Below are 5,225 nucleotides of genomic sequence, written 5' to 3' on the forward strand. Positions count from 1 at the left end.
GGAAACGGCGCCGAGCACGTGACCCGCCCGGGTCAGGGGTCACAGCCCCCGCGGCCGCACATGCGCACCGACATTGCCTGGGAATTGGGGGGGAACGGGGTCATTGGGAATTGGGGGGGAATGGGGAATTGGGGGCACTGGGAATTGGGGGGGAATTGGGAATGGGGGCACTAGGAATTGGGGGGGAACGGGGGCACTGGGAATTGGGGGGGAATGGGGAATTGGGGGCACTGGGAATTGGGGGGGAATTGGGAATGGGGGCACTAGGAATTGGGGGGGAACGGGGGCACTGGGAATTGGGGGGGAACGGGGAATTGGGGGCACTGGGAATTGGGGTCATTGGGAATTGGGGGGAACGGGGGTCATTGGGAATTGGGGGGAACGGGGCACTGGGAATTGGGGGGAACGGGGGTCATTGGGAATTGGGGGCACGGGGAATTGGGGGGGAATGGGGTCATTGGGAATTGGGGGAAATGGGGGCACGGGGAATTGGGGGGGAACGGGGTCATTGGGAATTGGGGGGAATGGGGGTCATTGGGAATTGGGGGGAATGGGGGTCATTGGGAATTGGGGGGAACGGGGGCACTGGGAATTGGGGGGAACGGGGGTCATTGGGAATTGGGGGCACGGGGAATTGGGGGGGAATGGGGTCATTGGGAATTGGGGGAAATGGGGGCACGGGGAATTGGGGGGGAACGGGGTCATTGGGAATTGGGGGGAATGGGGGCACTGGGAATTGGGGGGAATGGGGCACTGGGAATTGGGGGGGAACGGGGTCATTGGGAATTGGGGGGAACGGGGGCACGGGGAATTGGGGGCACGGGGAATTGGGGGGGATGGGGTCATTGGGAATTGGGGGGAATGGGGGCACTGGGAATTGGGGGGAACGGGGGCACTGGGAATTGGGGGGAACGGGGGTCATTGGGAATTGGGGGGAATGGGGGTCATTGGGAATTGGGGGGAATGGGGGTCATTGGGAATTGGGGGGAACGGGGGCACTGGGAATTGGGGGGAACGGGGGTCATTGGGAATTGGGGGGAACGGGGGCACGGGGAATTGGGGGGGAATGGGGGCACTGGGAATTGGGGGGAATGGGGGCACTGGGAATTGGGGGCACGGGGAATTGGGGGGAATGGGGGCACGGGGAATTGGGGGGAATGGGGGCACGGGGAATTGGGGGCACGGGGAATTGGGGGGAACGGGGGCACTGGGAATTGGGGGGAACGGGGTCATTGGGAATGGGGGGAATGGGGGTCATTGGGAATTGGGGGGAATGGGGGTCATTGGGAATTGGGGGGAATGGGGGCACGGGGGAATGGGGGCACGGGGAATTGGGGGAACGGGGTCATTGGGAATTGGGGGGAACGGGGGTCATTGGGAATTGGGGGAATGGGGGTCATTGGGAATTGGGGGGAACGGGGGCACTGGGAATTGGGGGGGAACGGGGGGCACTGGGAATTGGGGGGGAACGGGGGGCACTGGGAACTGGGGGGAACGGGGGCACTGGGAATTGGGGGGAATTGGGGGCACGGGGAATTGGGGGGAATGGGGGCACTGGGAACTGGGGGGGAACGGGGGCACGGGGAATTGGGGGGGAACGGGGGCACGGGGAATTGGGGGGGCACGGGGGAATGGGGCACTGGGAATTGGGGGAAATGGGGGCACGGGGAATTGGGGGGGCACGGGGGAATGGGGGCACTGGGAATTGGGGGAATGGGGGCACTGGGAATTGGGGGGGAATGGGGGCACTGGGAATTGGGGGAACGGGGCCATTGGGAATTGGGGGGGAACGGGGGCACTGGGAAGTGGGGGGAACGGGGGCACTGGGAATTGGGGGAACGGGGCCATTGGGAATTGGGGGGGAATGGGGGCACTGGGAAGTGGGGGGGAACGGGGGCACTGGGAAGTGGGGGGAACGGGGGCACTGGGAAGTGGGGGGGAACGGGGGCACTGGGAACTGGGGGGGAACGGGGGCACTGGGAAGTGGGGGGGAACGGGGGCACTGGGAAGTGGGGGGGGAACGGGGGCACTGGGAACTGGGGGAATTTGGGAATTGGGATTATTTGGGTGGGGGCAGAGCTGTCTGTCTTTACAAGGATATATTAAAATATGAAAGAAACAGTGAAATTTACAGAGCAGGCACGTCAGCCCATCTCGTCAACGCAGCCAAATTTCACTTTCCAGCACTTGTACTTTACGATGCTTCATAACACGCTTGTTATGCACATTCTTTTTAAATATTGTGTGGGGGGGAGGTGCTGTTGCAGTTTATTAATTTCTTCTTGCTTTTTAATAACTAATAAACTCACTCTTTATTTAACTCAAGAAAGCCGGGGTAACTTGGCTCCTTTTAAAACATTGAAACCTTCGGACTGGGAAAAGGGATCCACAAGGGAAGGGGTCTGTTTCAAATTAATCTTGTGACCAAGCCGGGGTGGGGGGGTGCGGTTTGGATACAGAAGGGGAGCCAGTTCATCCCTTCTAACTGGCAGGATAACAACACGGGGTATCCCCATCCGCAATCACCACAAATTTGGGGTCCTCTCTCAGGGTCAAGTTGTAATAAATGTCAGCAGATTTTCATTCTGCATTTATTTGCTACCAAAAGGAAAAGGGAGCTGTATTTATATGGTGTGTTCCATGTGAGAAACGGTCAGATACTCACTTTTATGATCCCCCCCCTTGAATCAAAGACACGGATGAGTTCAGCTAACTGTCGGTTTATTCGATCTTGCAAGAAAGGGTGCCATCCGTGGGTACACACACCTTGCTTTACACAATCATAGTTTATATATACATTTTTCTAGATAACAATAGGACAGCCCTCCTTTCTTCATTGGTTACCACTTCCTAATCTCTTTACCGAGTGAGCTCCTCCCTTGTTGACATCCCATTAACTCTAATCCAATCACCCCCTTTAAGGCTTGAATCGTTTTACCTCTCATTAATTCAGCTAACTCTTTTTCATTGTCCTGTAAATTACTAACACATTTATTTTATATGGTGTAAGTTAGTTTGTTTCCTATCTCTTTTAAGCTATGCTGAAGACCCCAGGCGCCTGCCAGTCTCATGTTTTTTTTCTTCTTTTTCTATGTGTTTCATCATCTGCTGGTCTTAGCGTTTAACCCCTTAGGTTACAATAACGGTTCTGTCATGGTTTCCGCCCCAGATGGTTTGACTCAAAAATTACACCACCATCCCTTACATTCCACATTCCTCAGGATAGCCCAAACTTACAGGCAAATTGAAGATGGAGTCACTGCTGTAATTTAGGTATAAAGTATGCAAGTGGCACGGTGGGTAGTACTGCGCCAAGGACCAGGCTCAAACCATAGAACCCTACAGTGCAGAAAGAGACCCTTCGGCCCATCGAGTCTGCACCGACCACAATCCCACCCAGGCCCTACCCCCATATCCCTACATATTTTACCCACTAATCCTCTAACCTAAGCATCTCAGGACACTAAGGGGCAATTTTTTTGAGCATGGCCAATCAACCTAACCCGCACAACTTTGGACTGTGGGAGGAAACCAGAGCACCCGGAGGAAACCCACGCAGACACAAGGAGAATGTGCAAACACCACACAGACAGTGACCCCGAGCCGGGAATCGAACCCAGGGCCCTGGAACTGTGAAGCAGCAGTGCTAGCCCACTGCGCTACCAGTGCTAACCATTCCAGCCTTGGGTGACTGCCTGTGTGGAGTTTGCACATTCTCCCCATGTCTGGGTGGGTTTCCTCCCAGAGTCCAAAGATGTGCAGGTTAGGTGGGTTGGCTATGCTAAATTACTCCTTAATGAGAGGGGACTAGAGGGGCAAATATGTGGGGTTATGGGACTTGGGCCTGGGTGGGATTGTTGTCGGTGCAGACTTGATGGGCTGAATGGCCCCCTACACTGTAGGGATTCTATGATTAATATTAGGATTCCAATTTTCATACATTCACAAAGCCCTGGGCTGCTTTAAATGGTGGATGTTGGTTAAGGGCTAAGCTCTGAGTGGATCATAGTTTGCTCAATTCTAACTCCGAGAGGGGGAGGGGGGGTGATTCTCCCATCCCGCTGCGCTGCTCGAGTCAGGCCAGCTCTGAGAAATCAGAGCTGTTTAAATTAATCTCCCCCCGTCCCGTAACATGTCCAATTCTGGGAATCACGCTTTTGAAAAACTTCAGAAAGGGTGCAGAAAAGATTTATGAGAATTATCCCAAGGTTGAGAAACTTCTGTGGCTGGATTGTTGAAGCTGGGATAGTTAACCTTAAAGAAGAAAAGGTTGAGAGGAGTTTTGGTGGAGGTATTCAAAACCATGAAGGGGTCTGGATGCAGTAGGTAGGGAGAATCTGTCCCCATTGGAGGAAAAGTCAAGAACCAGAACATTAGGTTCAAGGTGATTGATAAAAGAACCAATGGTGACAGGAGGAAAAACTTTTTATGCAGTGAATGGTTAGGATCTGGAATGTACTGTCTGAGAGTGTGGTGGAGACAGATTCACACAGCGAGTGGTTAGGATCTGGAATGCACTGTCTGAGAGTGTGGTGGAGACAGATTCACACAGCGAGTGGTTAGGATCTGGAATGTACTGTCTGAGAGTGTGGTGGAGACTGATTCACACAGCGAGTGGTTAGGATCTGGAATGTACTGTCTGAGAGTGTGGTGGAGACTGATTCACACAGCGAGTGGTTAGGATCTGGAATGTACTGTCTGAGAGTGTGGTGGAGACAGATTCACACAGTGAGTGGTTAGGATCTGGAATGTACTGTCTGAGAGTGTGGTGGAGACAGATTTACACAGCGAGTGGTTAGGATCTGGAATGTACTGTCTGAGAGTGCGGTGGAGACAGAGTCACACAGCGAGTGGTTAGGATCTGGAATGTACTGTCTGAGAGTGTGGTGGAGACAGATGTAATTGAGACTTTCAAAAGGGAATTGGATAAACACCTGGAGATAACGATTTGCAGGAGTGTGGGGAAAGAGTGGGGAAGAGGGATTTGCTAAATTGCTCTTAGAACTGAAAAGGGGCCAGTGGGCTGAGTTGTGTTATAACCAATTTATGATTCTACAAACAGAGAATAAATACTCATCAACAGACATAACATATAGATAAAGATGCATGTGCCAAATTCAAATAGGAAAACTGATGTATATACAGATAGAGATAAATACACAAAAATAACTATCAACACAGACCCTGAGCTTATTAAAATAGCACACAAAGGAATTTCAAACAAA

Source organism: Carcharhinus amblyrhynchos, chromosome 17 (assembly GCF_965287045.1).
Source record: "Carcharhinus amblyrhynchos chromosome 17, sCarAmb.v2.hapA, whole genome shotgun sequence".
Classification (NCBI taxonomy): Eukaryota; Metazoa; Chordata; class Chondrichthyes; order Carcharhiniformes; family Carcharhinidae; genus Carcharhinus; species Carcharhinus amblyrhynchos.